Here is a 20,672-nt window from a genome sequence, read left to right as displayed (position 1 = left end):
ATTCTTAATTATTGACCATATTTTCCAGCAGGGGTGGTGGCCAAGTGGTTAATGCGCTTGGTTTCAGTTCAGAAGGTTCCGGGTTCAAATCCCACTCCTGCCACATTTCTAAATCCCACCCCTGCCACATTTCTCCATGTAATGTGGAGTTGCGTCAGAAAGGGCATCCGGCGTAAAACCTGTGCCAATTCAACATGCAGAGCCACCTTGGATTTGCTGTGGTGACCCGAGTGCAAACAAGGGAGCAGCTGAAGGAACTTACCTTACTATTTTCCAGACTATAAGTTACACCTGCTAAAAATGGCCGATAAAGAGGAAAAATCTACATATGTCACACAGGAGTATATATCACACCTTTTTGCTGCATTATCAGCTCTTTAATTTAGGATTTTTGGGAATTGTTTTTATATACAGTTGTGCTCAAACGTTTACATACCCTGGCAGAATTTTTGCTTTTTTGGCCATTTCTAAGAGAATATGAATGACCAATCAATCAATCAATCAATCAATCAATTTTTTTATATAGCGCCAAATCACAACAAACAGTTGCCCCAAGGCACTTTATATTGTAAGGCAAGGCCATACAATAATTATGTAAAACCCCAACGGTCAAAACGACCCCCTGTGAGCAAGCACTTGGCTACAGTGGGAAGGAAAAACTCCCTTTTAACAGGAAGAAACCTCCAGCAGAACCAGGCTCAGGGAGGGGCAGTCTTCTGCTGGGACTGGTTGGGGCTGAGGGAGAGAACCAGGAAAAAGACATGCTGTGGAGGGGAGCAGAGATCGATCACTAATGATTAAATGCAGAGTGGTGCATACAGAGCAAAAAGAGAAAGAAACAGTGCATCATGGGAACCCCCCAGCAGTCTACGTCTATAGCAGCATAACTAAGGGATGGTTCAGGGTCACCTGATCCAGCCCTAACTATAAGCTTTAGCAAAAAGGAAAGTTTTAAGCCTAATCTTAAAAGTAGAGAGGGTGTCTGTCTCCCTGATCTGAATTGGGAGCTGGTTCCACAGGAGAGGAGCCTGAAAGCTGAAGGCTCTGCCTCCCATTCTACTCTTACAAACCCTAGGAACTACAAGTAAGCCTGCAGTCTGAGAGCGAAGCGCTCTATTGGGGTGATATGGTACTACGAGGTCCCTAAGATAAGATGGGACCTGATTATTCAAAACCTTATAAGTAAGAAGAAGAATTTTATATTCTATTCTAGAATTAACAGGAAGCCAATGAAGAGAGGCCAATATGGGTGAGATATGCTCTCTCCTTCTAGTCCCCGTCAGTACTCTAGCGGCAGCATTTTGAATTAACTGAAGGCTTTTTAGGGAACTTTTAGGACAACCTGATAATAATGAATTACAATAGTCCAGCCTAGAGGAAATAAATGCATGAATTAGTTTTTCAGCATCACTCTGAGACAAGACCTTTCTGATTTTAGAGATATTGCGTAAATGCAAAAAAGCAGTCCTACATATTTGTTTAATATACGCTTTGAATTACATATCCTGATCAAAAATGACTCCAAGATTTCTCACAGTATTACTAGAGGTCAGGGTAATGCCATCCAGAGTAAGGATCTGGTTAGACACCATGTTTCTAAGATTTGTGGGGCCAAGTACAATAACTTCAGTTTTATCTGAGTTTAAAAGCAGGAAATTAGAGGTCATCCATGTCTTTATGTCTGTAAGACAATCCTGCAGTTTAGCTAATTGGTGTGTGTCCTCTGGCTTCATGGCTAGATAAAGCTGGGTATCATCTACGTAACAATGAAAATTTAAGCAATACCGTCTAATAATACTGCCTAAGGGAAGCATGTATAAAATGAATAAAATTGGTCCTAGCACAGAACCTTGTGGAACTCCATAATTAACTTTAGTCTGTGAAGAAGATTCCCCATTTACATGAACAAATTGTAATCTATTAGACAAATATGATTCAAACCACCGCAGCGCAGTGCCTTTAATACCTATGGCATGCTCTAATCTCTGTAATAAAATTTTATGGTCGACAGTATCAAAAGCAGCACTGAGGTCTAACAGAACAAGCACAGAGATGAGTCCACTGTCCGAGGCCATAAGAAGATCATTTGTAACCTTCACTAATGCGGTTTCTGTACTATGATGAATTCTAAAACCTGACTGAAACTCTTCAAATAGACCATTCCTCTGCATATGATCAGTTAGCTGTTTTACAACTACCCTTTCAAGAATTTTTGAGAGAAAAGGAAGGTTGGAGATTGGCCTATAATTAGCTAAGATAGCTGGGTCAAGTGATGGCTTTTTAAGTAATGGTTTAATTACTGCCACCTTAAAAGCCTGTGGTACATAGCCAACTAACAAAGATAGATTGATCATATTTAAGATCGAAGCATTAAATAATGGTAGGGCTTCCGTGAGCAGCCTGGTAGGAATGGGGTCTAATAAACATGTTGATGGTTTGGATGAAGTAACTATCAATCAATCAATTTTTTTTATATGAAAATAAAAAATTTTTCTAATGAAAATAACTCAGACAGAACAATCGGAGAGAAAGAGTCTAACCAAATACTGGCATCACTGAAAGCAGCCAAAGATAACGATACGTCTTTGGGATGGTTATGAGTAATTTTTTCTCTAATAGTTAAAATTTTGTTAGCAAAGAAAGTCATGAAGTCATTACTAGTTAAAGTTAATGGAATACTCAGCTCAACAGAGCTCTGACTCTTTGTCAGCCTGGCTACAGTGCTGAAAAGAAACCTGGGGTTGTTCTTATTTTCTTCAATTAGTGATGAGTAGAAAGATGTCCTAGTTTTACGGAGGGCTTTTTTATAGAGCAACAGACTCTTTTTCCAGGCTAAGTGAAGATCTTCTAAATTAGTGAGACGCCATTTCCTCTCCAACTTACGGGTTATCTGCTTTAAGCTACGAGTTTGTGAGTTATACCACGGAGTCAGACACTTCTGATTTAAAGCTCTCTTTTTCAGAGGAGCTACAGCATCCAAAGTTGTCTTCAATGAGGATGTAAAACTACTGACGAGATACTCTATCTCCCTTACAGAGTTTAGGTAGCTACTCTGCACTGTGTTGGTATATGGCATTAGAGAACATAAAGAAGGAATCATATCCTTAAACCTAGTTACAGCGCTTTCTGAAAGACTTCTAGTGTAATGAAACTTATTCCCCACTGCTGGGTAGTCCATCAGAGTAAATGTAAATGTTATTAAGAAATGATCAGACAGAAGGGAGTTTTCAGGGAATACTGTTAAGTCTTCTATTTCCATACCATAAGTCAGAACAAGATCTAAGATATGATTAAAGTGGTGGGTGGACTCATTTACTTTTGAGCAAAGCCAATAGAGTCTAATAATAGATTAAATGCAGTGTTGAGGCTGTCATTCTCAGCATCTGTGTGGATGTTAAAATCGCCCACTATAATTATCTTATCTGAGCTAAGCACTAAGTCAGACAAAAGGTCTGAAAACTCACAGAGAAACTCACAGTAACGACCAGGTGGACGATAGATAATAACAAATAAAACTGGTTTTTGGGACTTCCAATTTGGATGGACAAGACTAAGAGTCAAGCTTTCAAATGAATTAAAGCTCTGTCTGGGTTTTTGATTAATTAATAAGCTGGAATGGAAGATTGCTGCTAATCCTCCGCCCCGGCCAGTGCTACAAGCATTCTGACAGTTAGTGTGACTCGGGGGTGTTGACTCATTTAAACTAACATATTCATCCTGCTGTAACCAGGTTTCTGTTAGGCAGAATAAATCAATATGTTGATCAATTATTATATCATTTACCAACAGGGACTTAGAAGAGAGAGACCTAATGTTTAATAGACCACATTTAACTGTTTTAGTCTGTGGTGCAGTTGAAGGTGCTATATTATTTTTTCTTTTTGAATTTTTATGCTTAAATAGATTTTTGCTGGTTATTGGTAGTCTGGGAGCAGGCACCGTCTCTACGGGGATGGGGTAATGAGGGGATGGCAGGGGGAGAGAAGCTGCAGAGAGGTGTGTAAGACTACAACTCTGCTTCCTGGTCCCAACCATGGATAGTCATGGTTTGGAGGATTTAAGAAAATTGGCCAGATTTCTAGAAATGAGAGCTGCTCCATCCAAAGTGGGATGGATGCCGTCTCTCCTAACAAGACCAGGTTTTCCCCAGAAGCTTTGCCAATTATCTATGAAGCCCACCTCATTTTTTGGACACCACTCAGACAGCCAGCAATTCAAGGAGAACATGCGGCTAAACATGTCACTCCCGGTCCGATTGGGGAGGGGCCCAGAGAAAACTACAGAGTCCGACATTGTTTTTGCAAAGTTACACACCGATTTAATGTTAATTTTAGTGACCTCCGATTGGCGTAACCGGGTGTCATTACTGCCGACGTGAATTACAATCTTACCAAATTTACGCTTAGCCTTAGCCAGCAGTTTCAAATTTCCTTCAATGTCGCCTGCTCTGGCCCCCGGAAGACAATTGACTATGGTTGCTGGTGTCGCTAACTTCACATTTCTCAAAACAGAGTCGCCAATAACCAGAGTTTGATCCTCGGCGGGTGTGTCGTCGAGTGGGGAAAAACGGTTAGAGATGTGAACGGGTTGGCGGTGTACACGGGGCTTCTGTTTAGGGCTACGCTTCCTCCTCACAGTCACCCAGTCAGCCTGCTTTCCCGGCTGCTCGGGATCTGCCAGGGGGGAACTAACGGCGGCTAAGCTACCTTGGTCCGCACCGACTACAGGGGCCTGGCTAGCTGTAGCATTTTCCACGGTGCGGAGCCGAGTCTCCAATTCGCCCAGCCTGGCCTCCAAAGCTACGAATAAGCTACACTTATTACAAGTACCGTTACTGCTAAAGGAGGCCGAGGAATAACTAAACATTTCACACCCAGAGCAGAAAAGTGTGGGAGAGACAGGAGAAGCCACCATGCTAAATCGGCTAAGAGCTAGTAGCTACGCTAAGCTAGCGGATTCCTAAAAACACGCAAAGTGAATAATGTGTAAATAATTTAGAGGTGATTCAGCAGAAGGAGTGCTTTAGTTAAGGCACGTAAAGATTACACTGGGAAACAAATCGTAATCTAGATAACTAGATCAATCTAACTGCGCAGATTAAACAGCTAACAGATACAGAAAAACACTGCTGTGCTCCGGAACAGGAAGTGATACAATACCGCAGTGAGAGCCAACCACCAGTAGAGGCAAGCAAGAGGATCCAACAACACTGACAGCTTGGAGTCTTTTGTGGTTGTTGTGGACGAGGCTCTCTGATGGTGAAGCTGCCACTGAATATGTCTTGGACTTTAATATTTTGTATCACCAGTTATCCATCTTCATGATGAAGTGGTATAGAGGAGGATTTTCTTAAAAAGAAGACCTGAAAGTTTAGCTACAAATTGCCAGAAGGTACATCTGAGATGTAAGCCTGGATTTGATCTGTTTTGGTGAAAGAAAATCCTTCTCTGCTCTACTCCACTATGAAGCTAAGAGTAGTGATGCAAAATGCAAAGCTTGCACTATGCACAATTTCTCCAATCACAGCCACATAAGCCCATAACGTCTCCTGGGTTGTCTGGGTGTCTTGGTGGCTTTCCTCACTCTTCTTCTTGCACAGTCACTCAGTTTTTGAGAACTGTCTACTCCATGCAGATTTACCATAGAGTGCTGTATTGTTTGTATTTCTTTGTAATTAATGTAAATAAAGTCTGAAACATATTCAGTGGCAGCTTTACCTTCAGAGAGCCTCGTCCACAACGACCACAAAAGACTCCAAGCTGTCACTGATGTTAAAGGGGGCCAATACACAGTATGAAGAACAGGGCTATGTAAACTTTGGATCAGGGTCATTTTGGTAGTTCTCTTGTCATTTTGATTTAAAAAGAGGAAACACAGTTTTTTGACAATAAATGGCTTCACCCAACCACTAACCATGAGTGAAAAAAAGTTTTTGTGTTGTCATTCATATTGTTTTAAAAATGGCCAAAAAAGCAAAAATTCTGCCAGGGTATGTAAACGTTTGAGCACAACTGTACATTTTTATAATTGACATTTATTCTTTTATGATTAGAGTTCATTTTGTTTAGTGCTTTGATTCCTGGGAAAGCCCAATATAAATAATAATAATAATAATAATTACCACATTGCCAGTGGGTATCCGTGGGCTCTAGATTGAGTAGTGTTTATAAAATAGGTAGGGGAAATTTTTCAAGGGTTGGAATAAGTTATGCAAAGTTTCTATAATGAGTCCAAAATGTAATTATCAATGTCCCTTGTTCACCGTTGTTACTTAATATCCAGAGTTTCTCCAAAAATATTAGTCATATCAAAGTTCTGTTTTGGGGCAGTGACCTGGATCCAAAATACATAAGCATATCAAACCGCAAATGTAAGCTCTCCCGTTTCTCAGTGATCAAAGGTACATACATACACGCACACATACACAACACAGAGGCCATTTCACTTTTAATATATAGATTATTTACCGCCCCTCCTCAGTCGTTTCTCCAAAAATATTAGTTCTATCAACATTCTGTTTTGGCAGCGTTCATCCTTCAATTTAATTTAAATTTATTTAGTTTATGTAGTGGAAAATCACAACAAAGCTGCCTCAAGGCGCTTCACACAAGTAAGGTCTAACCTTACCAACCCCTAGATCAAAATACATATCCAAAATACACGCACGCATGCACAGAGGCCACTTGGCTTTTAATATATAGATAGTATATTATTAATGAATGTGTGATTTTACTTTTTGTTATCATATTATTATTTTTCGGTGCTGCAACTTATTCTCTAAGGTATAAATCCCAGAAGCACCCAAACTAGCAAAAAAAAACAAAAAAAAAACTTACACTCCAGAAAATATGAATCAATTCTTAATTCTATTTTTTAGCTGTATGCCACAGCATATTACTGTTGAAAGTGAATCATGAGAAACACCTGGTAATACAGACTGTCAGCTTTAATTTTAGTATAATAACACCCAAATCAGAATGAATCTGTAGCAATTACTGTTCTTTTTTTTGTGTGATTCCCCCATTTTATTGGAGCAGCCAGTCTGCTCTGTGTGAGCCTGATCCCATGCCGTCACATCTCAGAAGCTAAGCAGTGTGTGTGTCCTGGTTAGTACTTGGCATCTGGTGTAAAACTTGAGCCAAATACCAATGCGGCTGTGACTGTAACCGTTGTGGCAACCACAAATTTTATTCCATTTTACCAAACCACAAACTCATGCATAATCACCTACTGAACAATTTCCTGAACAAGGATCTATTTTTCACTCATTGTTTGACTGATATGTTAGTGTACAAATAGTTTGAGAATTTATTTCAAGTCTTCTTTGTTGTAGTATCTTCGCAGTGACATTGCTGTCTCCTGGCATTGAAAATCGAGAGACGGCAGAGAAGCAATTATGGCATCATGATGTCACTGGACAAAGGTGTTTGCAAGAAAACAAACACAAAAAATAAATAGACACAAAAAACCCTCATGAAATTAAATGATTTTTTCACTGCACCTCTCCTACCTAGTGGCATACATTATACTCAGCAATTTTTGCATGGTGGTGGGGGGGTGGCCCTCCCTAGTTTTTTGCAATATCACCCAGACACCCCCCCCCCCCCCCCCCAAAAAAAAAAAAAGTCTTCAGATGGCTGGGAGGACAGAATGATGGACTTGCTCTTACTCTATATCTCCGCCCCTTTCAGGCAAGCGTACGAAAAAATCTTTGTCTATATATATATATATACTCAACAAAAATATAAACGCAACACTTTTGGTTTTGCTCCCATTTTGTATGAGATGAACTCAAAGATCTAAAACATTTTCCACATACACAATATCACCATTTCCCTCAAATATTGTTCACAAACCAGTCTAAATCTGTGATAGTGAGCACTTCTCCTTTGCTAAAATAATCCATCCCACCTCACAGGTGTGCCATACCAAGATGCTGATTAGACACCATGATTAGTGCACAGGTGTGCCTTAGACTGCCCACAATAAAAGGCCACTCTGAAAGGTGCAGTTTTGTTTTATTGGGGGGGGATACCAGTCAGTATCTGGTGTGACCACCATTTGCCTCATGCAGTGCAACACATCTCCTTCGCATAGAGTTGATCAGGTTGTCAATTGTGGCCTGTGGAATGTTGGTCCACTCCTCTTCAATGGCTGTGCGAAGTTGCTGGATATTGGCAGGAACTGGTACACGCTGTCGTATACGCCGGTCCAGAGCATCCCAAACATGCTCAATGGGTGACATGGCCAGTGAGTATGCCGGCCATGCAAGAACTGGGACATTTTCAGCTTCCAAGAACTGTGTACAGATCCTTGCAACATGGGGCCGTGCATTATCCTGCTGCAACATGAGGTGAAGTTCTTGGATGTTGGCACAACAATGGGCCTCAGGATCTAGTCACGGTATCTCTGTGCATTCAAAATGCCATCAATAAAATGCACCTGTGTTCTTCGTCCATAACAGACGCCTGCCCATACCATAACCCCACCGCCACCATGGGCCACTCGATCCACAACATTGACATCAGAAAACCGCTCACCCACACGACACCACACATGCTGTCTGCCATCTGCCCTGAACAGTGTGAACCGGGATTCATCCTTGAAGAGAACACCTCTCCAACGTACCAAATGCCAGCGAATGTGAGCATTTGCCCACTCAAGTCAGTTACGACGACGAACTGGAGTCAGGTCAAGACCCCGATGAGGACAACGAGCATGCAGATGAGCTTCCCTGAGACGGTTTCTGACAGTTTGTGCAGAAATTCTTTGGTTATGCAAACCGATTGATTCAGCAGCTGTCCGAGTGGCTGGTCTCAGACGATCTTGGAGGTGAACATGCAGGATGTGGAGGTCCTGGGCTGGTGTGGTTACACGTGGTCTGTGGTTGTGAGGCTGGTTGGATGTACTGCCAAATTCTCTGAAATGCCTTTGGAGACAGCTTAAGGTAGAGAAATGAACATTCAATACACGAGCAACAGCTCTGGTTGACATTCCTGCTGTCAGCATGCCAATTGCATGCTCCCTCAAATCTTGCGACGTGTGGCATTGTGCTGTGTGATAAAACTGCACCTTTCAGAGTGGCCTTTTATGTGGGCAGTCTAAGGCACACCTGTGTACTAATCATGGTGTCTAATCAGCATCTTGATATGGCACACCTGTGAGGTGGGATGGATTATCTCAGCAAAGGAGAAGTGCTCACTGTCACAGATTTAGACTGGTTTGTGAACAGTATTTGAGGGAAATGGTGATATTGTGTATTTGGAAAAAGTTTTAGATCTTTGAGTTCATCTCATACAAAATGGGAGCAAAACCAAAAGTGTTGCGTTTATATTTTTGTTGAGTGTATATATACACACACATTTCTCCTTGAATTGCTGGCTGTCTGAGTGGTGTCCAAAAAATGAGGTGGGCTTCATAGATAATTGGCAAAGCTTCTGGGGAAAACCTGGTCTTGTTAGGAGAGACGGCATCCATCCCACTTTGGATGGAGCAGCTCTCATTTCTAGAAATCTGGCCAATTTTCTTAAATCCTCCAAACCGTGACTATCCAGGGTTGGGACCAGGAAGCAGAGTTGTAGTCTTACACACCTCTCTGCAGCTTCTCTCCCCCTGCCATCCCCTCATTACCCCATCCCCGTAGAGACGGTGCCTGCTCCCAGACTACCAACAACCAGCAAAAATCTATTTAAGCATAAAAATTCAAAAAGAAAAAATAATACAGCACCTTCAACTGCACCACAGACTAAAACAGTTAAATGTGGTCTATTAAACATTAGGTCTCTTTCTTCTAAGTCCCTGTTGGTAAATGATATAATAATTGATCAACATATTGATTTATTCTGCCTTACAGAAACCTGGTTACAGCAGGATGAATATGTTAGTTTAAATGAGTCAACACCCCTGAGTCACACTAACTGTCAGAATGCTCGTAGCACGGGCCGGGGCGGAGGATTAGCAGCAATCTTCCATTCCAGCTTATTAATTAATCAAAAACCCAGACAGAGCTTTAATTCATTTGAAAGCTTGACTCTTAGTCTTGTCCATCCAAATTGGAAGTCCCAAAAACCAGTTTTATTTGTTATTATCTATCGTCCACCTGGTCGTTACTGTGAGTTTCTCTGTGAATTTTCAGACCTTTTGTCTGACTTAGTGCTTAGCTCAGATAATTATAGTGGGCGATTTTAACATCCACACAGATGCTGAGAATGACAGCCTTAACACTGCATTTAATCTATTATTAGACTCTATTGGCTTTGCTCAAAAAGTAAATGAGTCCACCCACCACTTTAATCATATCTTAGATCTTGTTCTGACTTATGGTATGGAAATAGAAGACTTAACAGTATTCCCTGAAAACTCCCTTCTGTCTGATCATTTCTTAATAACATTTACATTTACTCTGATGGACTACCCAGCAGTGGGGAATAAGTTTCATTACACTAGAAGTCTTTCAGAAAGCACTGTAACTAGGTTTAAGGATATGATTCCTTCTTTATGTTCTCTAATGCCATATACCAACACAGTGCAGAGTAGCTTCCTAAACTCTGTAAGTGAGATAGAGTATCTCGTCAATAGTTTTACATCCTCATTGAAGACAATTTTGGATGCTGTAGCTCCTCTAAAAAAGAGAGCTTTAAATCAGAAGTGCCTGACTCCGTGGTATAACTCACAAACTCGTAGCTTAAAGCAGATAACCCATAAGTTGGAGAGGAAATGGCGTCTCACTAATTTAGAAGATCTTCACTTAGCCTGGAAAAAGAGTCTGTTGCTCTATAAAAAAGCCCTCCGTAAAGCTAGAACATCTTTCTACTCATCACTAATTGAAGAAAATAAGAACCCCAGGTTTCTTTTCAGCACTGTAGCCAGGCTGACAAAGAGTCAGAGCTCTATTGAGCTGAGTATTCCATTAACTTTAACTAGTAATGACTTCATGACTTTCTTTGCTAACAAAATTTTAACTATTAGAGAAAAAATTACTCATAACCATCCCAAAGACGTATCGTTATCTTTGGCTGCTTTCAGTGATGCCGGTATTTGGTTAGACTCTTTCTCTCCGATTGTTCTGTCTGAGTTATTTTCATTAGTTACTTCATCCAAACCATCAACATGTTTATTAGACCCCATTCCTACCAGGCTGCTCAAGGAAGCCCTACCATTATTTAATGCTTCGATCTTAAATATGATCAATCTATCTTTGTTAGTTGGCTATGTACCACAGGCTTTTAAGGTGGCAGTAATTAAACCATTACTTAAAAAGCCCTCACTTGACCCAGCTAAATTAGCTAATTATAGGCCAATCTCCAACCTTCCTTTTCTCTCAAAAATTCTTGAAAGGGTAGTTGTGAAACAGCTAACTGATCATCTGCAGAGGAATGGTCTATTTGAAGAGTTTCAGTCAGGTTTTAGAATTCATCATAGTACAGAAACAGCATTAGTGAAGGTTACAAATGATTTTCTTATGGCCTCGGACAGTGGACTCATCTCTGTGCTTGTTCTGTTAGACCTCAGTGCTGCTTTTGATACTGTTGACCATAAAATTTTATTACAGAGATTAGAGCATGCCATAGGTATTAAAGGCACTGCGCTGCGGTGGTTTGAATCATATTTGTCTAATAGATTACAATTTGTTCATGTAAATGGGGAATCTTCTTCACAGACTAAAGTTAATTATGGAGTTCCACAAGGTTCTGTGCTAGGACCAATTTTATTCACTTTATACATGCTTCCCTTAGGCAGTATTATTAGACGGTATTGCTTAAATTTTAATTGTTACGCAGATGATACCCAGCTTTATCTATCCATGAAGCCAGAGGACACACACCAATTAGCTAAACTGCAGGATTGTCTTACAGACATAAAGACATGGATGACCTCTAATTTCCTGCTTTTAAACTCAGATAAAACTGAAGTTATTGTAATTGGCCCCACTAACTAGATCCTTACTCTGGATGGCATTACCCTGACCTCTAGTAATACTGTGAGAAATCTTGGAGTCATTTTTGATCAGGATATGTTATTCAAAGCGCATATTAAACAAATATGTAGGACTGCTTTTTTGCATTTACGCAATATCTCTAAAATCAGAAAGGTCTTGTCTCAGAGTGATGCTGAAAAACTAATTCATGCATTTATTTCCTCTAGGCTGGACTATTGTAATTCATTATCAGGTTGTCCTAAAAGTTCCCTAAAAAGCCTTCAGTTAATTCAAAATGCTGCAGCTAGAGTACTGACGGGGACTAGAAGGAGAGAGCATATCTCACCCATATTGGCCTCTCTTCATTGGCTTCCTGTTAATTCTAGAATAGAATTTAAAATTCTTCTTCTTATAAGGTTTTGAATAATCAGGTCCCATCTTATCTTAGGGACCTCGTAGTACCATATCACCCCAATAGAGCGCTTCGCTCTCAGACTGCAGGCTTACTTGTAGTTCCTAGGGTTTGTAAGAGTAGAATGGGAGGCAGAGCCTTCAGCTTTCAGGCTCCTCTCCTGTGGAACCAGCTCCCAATTCAGATCAGGGAGACAGACACCCTCTCTACTTTTAAGATTAGGCTTAAAACTTTCCTTTTTGCTAAAGCTTATAGTTAGGGCTGGATCAGGTGACCCTGAACCATCCCTTAGTTATGCTGCTATAGACGTAGACTGCTGGGGGGTTCCCATGATGCACTGTTTCTTTCTCTTTTTGCTCTGTGTGCACCACTCTGCGTTTAATCATTGGTGGTCGATCTCTGCTCCCCTCCACAGCATGTCTTTTTCCTGGTTCTCTCCCTCAGCCCCAACCAGTCCCAGCAGAAGACTGCCTCTCCCTGAGCCTGGTTCTGCTGGAGGTTTCTTCCTGTTAAAAGGGAGTTTTTCGTTCCCACTGTAGCCAAGTGCTTGCTCACAGGGGGTCGTTTTGACCGTTGGGGTTTTACATAATTATTGTATGGCCTTGCCTTACAATATAAAGCGCCTTGGGGCAACTGTTTGTTGTGATTTGGCGCTATATAAAAAAAAAAATTGATTGAATTGATTTATTTATTCAATCCTAGCAACAGTAGCTGGTAGTGGCCACCAGGACCCCACGATTAACAACAAGGATCCACCAGCACCTCGATAGGCGTGTCTGACTTTATTTTATTTTGCATGTTGAAATTTTTAATTTTCACAGCTGAATATGCAGCAGCTTTTCCAGTCACTGATGGAAATTTTGTCGAACCCCCTCCCCCACCTTCTCTCACTCCATTAATTGCATCATTTCTGATATTCACAGGGAATATACTGTACAGTATATTAACAACCTCAAGAAATAACACTTCCTATGAAATTCAAGATCTTTAACTTTAACTCTTTAACTCAGTTGTAAAGTCCATATTCCTCTATGGGTCGGAAACTTGGAAAGCCACTGTAGCTTTGAAGCAAACGACGCAGACCTTTATAAATGGATGTGTCCGCTGAATTTTACAAGTGAAATGGCCCAACACAGTGTAACAAAGTGCAATGACACGGACCCACAACAGGGGGCGTAAATGAACGGACAATAGCCAAAATACAACACTTTACTGTTGTGAAATGTGCACAACGAGAATACAGACAAACACAGAATTTGGGTTACAATCAAAATATACAAGGTGACGTGTGGGCAGGCTCGAGGATAGAAGACATCCGTCCAGAGAGGAGCCGGCACCCACACGATTTCCACCGCCACCGAACCCGGAGAATACTGGAGCCGCCAAGTCCCGAGTCCCCAGGTGGTCACCGTCTCCGGCTGTCGGATCTGGTACTGCTGGCAGGAAGCAGAAACAATCAAGGGTGGTGTGAGCACATACCCAGCAAACAGTCAGCAAATCGTCTTTCCAGGTGGGAAACAACACCTCCACCTTTAACACAGAAACAACAAACGTGCAGCGTCTGACTACTTATCCAGATTGGTGTGAGGAGAGAAGAATGTCGTCTCCTTCACAATCCACAACCCCAGCCTCCAGCTGCGGATAGGTATCAGGAACGCCTGCAAAGTATTCAGAATAATTGTTTGGCACCAAAAACGGCTGAGAGTTTTACCTTCTTGGTTTGAAGATATCTCGGCAAGGAGGTGGAGTTGCTGTCCGGCTTTTATGATGATGTGGTGATGAGTGACAGCTGTCAGGTGGTGATGAGAGACAGCTGTCACTCCCGGCTGCTCCCGTGAGGCGGCTGCGCACTCTTGTGCCTGAAGCCCGCACTTCAGGCAGGGCACCCTCTGGTGGTGGGCCAGCAGTACCTCCTCTTCAGCGGCCCACACAACAGGACCCACCCTCAACGGGTGCCTCCTGGCGCCCGACCAGGCTTGTCGGGATGATGGGAGTAGAAGTCGGCCAGGAGGGCCGGGTCCAGGATGAAGCTCCTCTTCACCCAGGAGCGTTCTTCGGGTCCATACCCCTCCCAGTCCACCAAGTACTGGAACCCCCGGCCCATCCGACGGACGTCCAGGAGCCGGCGGACCGTCCAAGCCGGCTCCCCGTCGATGATCCGGGCAGGAGGCGGCGCCGGTCCAGGAGCACAGAGGGGTGAGGTGTGGTGTGGTTTCAGTTTGGAGACGTGGAATACCGGGTGGATCCGCAGTGAAGCCGGGAGTTAGAGCTGAGGACTGAGGACTTTGAGGATCCTGAAGGGGCCAATGTACCTGTCCTTCAGTTTTGGAGAGTCCACCTGGAGAGGGATGTCCTTGGTAGATAACCACACCTCCTGCCCGGGCTGGTATGCAGGGGCCGGGGAACGCCGGCGGTCTGCATGGGCCTTAGCCCTCGTCTGGGGCTTCAAACAAGGCAGAACGGGCGGTGCGCCACACCCGACAGCATCTTCGCAGGTGGGCCTGGACCGAGGGCACACCGACCTCTCCCTCCACCACGGGGAATAATGGGGGCTGGTACCCCAGACACACCTCAAACGGGGAGAGGCCGGTGGCAGAAGACCAGGCCGTCGGGTGCGCGGATGTTACACAGCGGAAGGTCTGTTCGAGTTCCTGGTTCGCCCGCTCTGCCTGTCCATTCGTCTGTGGGTGATACCCAGATGAGAGGCTCACGGTGGCCCCAGTTCTCTGCAGAAACTCCTCCAAACCTGTGAGGAGAACTGAGGACCACGATCCGAGACAATGTCAGCTGGTATCCCATGCAGACGGACGATGTGGTGGACCAGGAGGTCTGCGGTCTCCTCGCCGTTGGGAGCTTCGGGAGGGTCACGAAGTGGGCCACCCTGGAGAATCGGTCCACTATCGTGAGGATGGTGGTCATGCCCTGGGACGGCGGGAGGCCCGTGACAAAATCCAGGCCGATGTGGGACCAGGGGCGATGAGGCACCGGAAGCGGTTGAAGGAGTCCTTGAGTCTTTGTGTGGTCCGCCTTGCCCCTGGCACAGGTGGTACAGGCCTGGATGTATTCCTGGACGTTGGCTTCCATAGACGCCCACCAGAAGCGCTGCCGGACCACTGCCATGGTTCTTCGCACCCCTGGGTGGCAGGAGAGCTTGGAACCATGACAGAAGTCCAAGACCGCAGCCCTGGCCTCTGGTGGGACGTACAAGCAGTTCTTTGAACCGGTTCCGGTCTCCACGTCCCAGGTGAGGGTGGCCACGATAGTGGACTCAGGAATGATGGGCTCCGGAGGATCAGACAGCCCTGTTTTGACTTCGTCTTCGTGTACCCGGGACAAGGCATCCGATCTCTGGTTCTTGGTCCCGGGGCGATAGGTGATCCGGAAGTCAAAACACCCGAAGAACAGTGACCAGCGGGCTTGCCTGGGGTTCAGCCGCTTAGCGGTCCTGATATACTCCAGGTTCCGATGGTCTGTGAAAACCGTGAATGGCTCCGATGCTCCCTCCAACAGGTGTCTCCACTCCTCAAGAGCCTCTTTCACCGCAAGGAGTTCCCGATTGCCCACGTCATAGTTCTGTTCAGCCGGGGTCAACCTGCGAGAAAAGTAGGCACAAGGGTGAAGAACCTTATCGGACTCCCCGCTCTGGGACAGCACGGCTCCTATCTCTGAGTCAGAGGCATCCACTTCAACCACAAACTGGCGGCAAGGATCGGGCTGCACCAGAACTGGTGCAGTCGAAAACCGACGTTTCAACTCCCTAAACGTGGCTTCGCACCGATCCGACCAGGTGAAGGCGACTTTTGGGGAGGTCAGGGCTGTCAGGAGACTACTAACCTGACTGTAGCCCTTAATGAACCTCTTGTAGAAATTTGCAAAGCCGAGGAACTGTTGCAGCTTCCTACGGCTTGTGGGTTGGGGCCAATCTCTCACCGCCGCAACCTTGGCCGGATCAGGGGCAACGGAGTTGGAGGAGATGATGAACCCCAGGAAGGACAAAGAAGTGCGGTGGAACTCACACTTCTCGCCCTTCACAAACAGCCGGTTCTCCAACAACCGCTGCAGGACCTGACGTACATGCTGGACATGGGTCTCAGGTTCCGGGGAAAAGATGAGTATATCATCCAGATATACGAAGACAAATCAGTGCAGGAAGTCCCGCAAGACATCGTTTACCAAAGCTTGGAACGTCGCGGGAGCGTTAGTGAGGCCGAACGGCATGACAAGGTACTCAAAGTGACCTAACGGGGTGTTAAATGCTGTCTTCCACTCGTCTCCTTTCCGGATCCGAACCAGGTGATACGCATTCCTAAGATCTAATTTGGTGAAAATTTGGGCTCCATGCAGGGGCGTGAACACTGAATCCAACAGGGGCAACGGTTAGCGATTGCGAACCGTAATCTCGTTCAGCCCCCTGTAATCAATGCATGGACGGAGTCCGCCGTCTTTCCTGCCCACAAAAAAGAAACCAGCACCCATCGGGGAGGTGGAGTTCCGGATCAGCCCGGCAGCTAACGAGTCCCGGATGTAGGTCTCCACTGATTCGTGCTCAGGACGTGAGAGGTTGTACAGCCTGCTGGACGGGTACTCAACGCCTGGGATCAAATCAATGGCACAATCGTAAGGACGGTGCGGGGGAAGGGTGAGCACCAGATCTTTGCTGAAAACGTCAGCAAGATCGTGGTACTCGATCGGCACCGCCGTCAGGTTGGGGGGAACTTTTACCTCCTTGTTAGCATTCAAACCGGGGGGAACCGAGGATCCTAAACACTCCCGGTGGCAGGTTTCGCTCCACTGAGCCACAACCCCAGATGGCCAATCAATCCGGGGATTGTGTTTAATCATCCATGGGAAGCCCAAAATCACGCGGGAGGTAGAAGGAGTCACATAAAATTCAATCTCCTCCCGATGATTCCCAGACACTACCAAAGTTACTGGCAGTGTCTTGTGTGTGATAAAAGGAAGAAGGGTGCCATCTAGGGCCCGCACCTTCAATGGTGAAGGGAGCGCCACTAGAGGGAGCCCTACTTCCCTTGCCCATCTGCTGTCCCTTCTGACCCCCTGTCCACCAGTGCTGGGGCCTGAAGGGTTAGATCCCCACTAAGGATCGTAACTGGGAGACGTGCAGATATGCGTGTATGTTCCACGTGAATGTTATGACCCACCCTTAGCCCAGTCTCTAAAGGCAAGTGTTGTCGTTTTGGCCGTTTGGGGCAGTTTTTCTGTATATGCTCTTTTGAGCTGCAGAGAAAACACTCCCTGCGGGCCAGCCTCCTCATTCTGTCATCTGATCTCCTTTTGGCCCTGCTCGTCTCCCTAACAACGTCAGCAGGGGGAGCTGTTGCCACACGGAGTGCTGAGGCTGTGGAGCGTGGGGAGGGCGGAACCTTTTTGGACCCGGAAGGGAGAGGGACGGCGCGTGCCCGGCCACGTCCTTCGTCTCGCTCCCGACGGCGTTGTTCTAACCGATTGTCTAATTGTATGACTAGATCAATAAGCCCATCCAAATCCCGCGGCTCGTCCTTAGCCACCAGATGCTCCTTTAGGACCAGAGACAGTCCGTTTACAAAGGCGGCGCGGAGTGCAACGTTATTCCAGCTGGACCTCGCAGCCGCGATGCGGAAGTCGACTGCATACTCGGCTGCACTCCGACGCCCCTGTCTCAGAGACAGCAGCACCGTTGAAGCGGTCTCGCCTCTATGTGGGTGATCGAACACCAGTCTGAACTCCCTCTCAAACTTAGTATACACCGTTAGGAGCCGTGCATTCTGCTCCCAAAGCGCCATAGCCCAGGCGCGTGGCTCACCTCGAAGCAAATTAATTACATAAGCCACCCGACTGGAGTCTGACGCGTACATCACGGGACGCTGTGCAAAGACGAGCGAACACTGCATTAAGAAGTCTGTACACGTCTCTACACAACCTCCGTACGGTTCCGGGGGACTTATGTATGCTTCAGGGGACGGTGGGGGGGTTCGTTGAACGACCAGTGGAATGTCTATATTCGGCACCAGGACAGCAGGAGGAGGAGCTGCAGCCGCGCCCTGTGCGCGCGCTTCCACCTCCGCGGTGAGAGCCTCCATCCTGCGATTGAGTATATTGCTCTGCTCGGTCACTACGTCCATCCGAGCAGTGAAGGCGGTTAAGATGCGCTGCAACTCACCTAACACGCCTCCTGCTGGCGCCTGTGCACCCTGCTCTTCCATTGGCTGTTCAACAGATGGCTGACGCCCCTCGGAATCCATGACGTTGGCCGAGATATCCTGTTGGGAAAGTGTAATGACAAGGACCCACAACAGGGGGCATAAATGAACGGACAATAGATGAGCCAAAATACAACACTTTACTGTTGTGAAATGTGCACAACGAGAATACAGACAAACACAGAATTTGGGTTACAATCAAAATATACAAGGTGACGTGTGGGCAATCAAGGGTGGGTGTGAGCACATACCCAGCAAACAGTCAGCAAATCGTCTTTCCAGGTGGGAAACAACACCTCCACCTTTAACACAGAAACAACAAACGTGCAGCGCCTGACTACTTATCCAGATTGGTGTGAGGAGAGAAGAACGTCGTCTCCTTCACAATCCACAACCCCAGCCTCCAGCTGCGGATAGGTATCAGGAACGCCTGCAAAGCATTCAGAATAATTGTTTGGCACCAAAAACGGCTGAGAGTTTTACCTTCTTGGTTTGAAGATATCTCGGCAAGGAGGTGGAGTTGCTGTCCGGCTTTTATGATGATGTGGTGATGAGTGACAGCTGTCAGGTGGTGATGAGAGACAGCTGTCACTCCCGGCTGCTCCCGTGAGGCGGCTGCGCCCTCTTGTGCCTGAAGCCCGCACTTCAGGCAGCGCGCCCTCTGGTGGTGGGCCAGCAGTACCTCCTCTTCAGCGGCCCACACAACAGCTACAAAGTACTTCACAACATTCATGAAACAAAAGATAAATTGCAGAACATGAACAATTTCAAAATAACAGCAATAAAGGGTACTTTATGAATAAGACTTCATGAATAAATTCTATTTTTATATTTGGTGCAAGAATAAATTTTTTTCAAGGATGAGATCCATCATAAGGTTAATAAGCCCAAAAAAGAGAACAACTCGTAAATGCTGTAGAATACAAATGTGCCACTGTGGTCTTCACTCTATGTATGTTGCTGCATGAAAGAATCATGCACAACAGCGCATTGTTTTTTTTTTTTCTTTTGTTTTTTTTTTTGCATATTCTTTTAAAAGTACTGTACACTGATTATTTCACCGTGTATACCTTATAGTATTAACACATTATGGAAATGGGTCAGGGAAATTATTTCACAGTGCTAAAACAAGAATGCCCTGTGAAGACTGCTGTGGGAGATGTATTTCTGTATTTCTGGTTGGCAAACAAATGTAACATCCACAAGACACATTTCAAAGACTTTCCTTTGTTTCCTTTTGCAAACAATCTGCCACACGAAGAAGCGTAATGCTGACACCAGTTTAGTCCCAAAAGGAATGCTAATACGAGCTTTACAAAGCCCTGTGATTGATCCATCCTCTTCTTGTGATGACATATTACACCTCTCAAGCTTGCAGTGCATCTCTGCACGCTGCTTTTGATCCCTTTAGGATACAGAATGGGAAACAGTAACGCAAGCAACAAAGACAGTCAGCACAACTGTGTGCAAAAGACAACAATCCCTTCATACAGCAATCAAAGGTCCAAAGCTGAATTAAATTAGATTGCTAAATAAAACACTTGTTTATTAAATTCTAAATAAAAACAAGTGGCAATTCAATCTGCCCAATGCCCTGTCAGGTTTTAGACATCCAAGAATTTTACTTAAAATGTAGTGGTTGCAAATCAGCTCCCTATTACGACGATGCAGTGTGATACTGCCGGATCATAAACGCATCACTGTGAAGCAGAAGAATTCGCAGAAGCCAGGGAATAATATGTCTGTGTGCAGTCTTCTCTGCTACACAGCGGAGAGGAAGAGTGGAGATGCAGCAGCTTGGTCCTGTCTGTGTTTTAACCAAACGTCCAGGGTGAGGGAGGAAAAATATATATGAAGAGGCAACAACCAACCAAAAGCTACTTTGTGCGCACATGACACAATTTATTTGTACGAGGTCTGTCAATAAAGTAACGGGCCTTTTTATTTTTTCAAAAACTATATGGATTTCATTCTTATGTTTTTACGTCAGACATGCTTGAACCCTCGTGCGCATGCGTGAGTTTTTCCACACCTGTCGGTTACGTCATTCGCCTGTGAGCACGTCTTGGGAAGGAGTGGTCCCGCCCCCTCGTCGGATTTTCTTTGTCTGGAAATGGCGGAATGAAAATGACTTTTTCTCCCA

General features: G+C 44.9%; 1 protein-coding gene across 2 annotated transcripts in view; it reads right to left on the bottom strand.

Annotated features, from left to right (window-relative positions):
- Window positions 1–20,672, bottom strand: part of galns (galactosamine (N-acetyl)-6-sulfatase) — a 99,574-nt gene that overhangs the window by 55,885 nt on the left and 23,017 nt on the right. The gene's annotated exons all lie outside the window — the stretch shown is intronic.

This window comes from Thalassophryne amazonica, chromosome 2, assembly GCF_902500255.1.
Source record: "Thalassophryne amazonica chromosome 2, fThaAma1.1, whole genome shotgun sequence".
Classification (NCBI taxonomy): Eukaryota; Metazoa; Chordata; class Actinopteri; order Batrachoidiformes; family Batrachoididae; genus Thalassophryne; species Thalassophryne amazonica.
The sequence above is the reverse complement of the archived record's forward strand: the minus strand, read 5'-3'. Positions and strand labels throughout refer to the sequence as shown.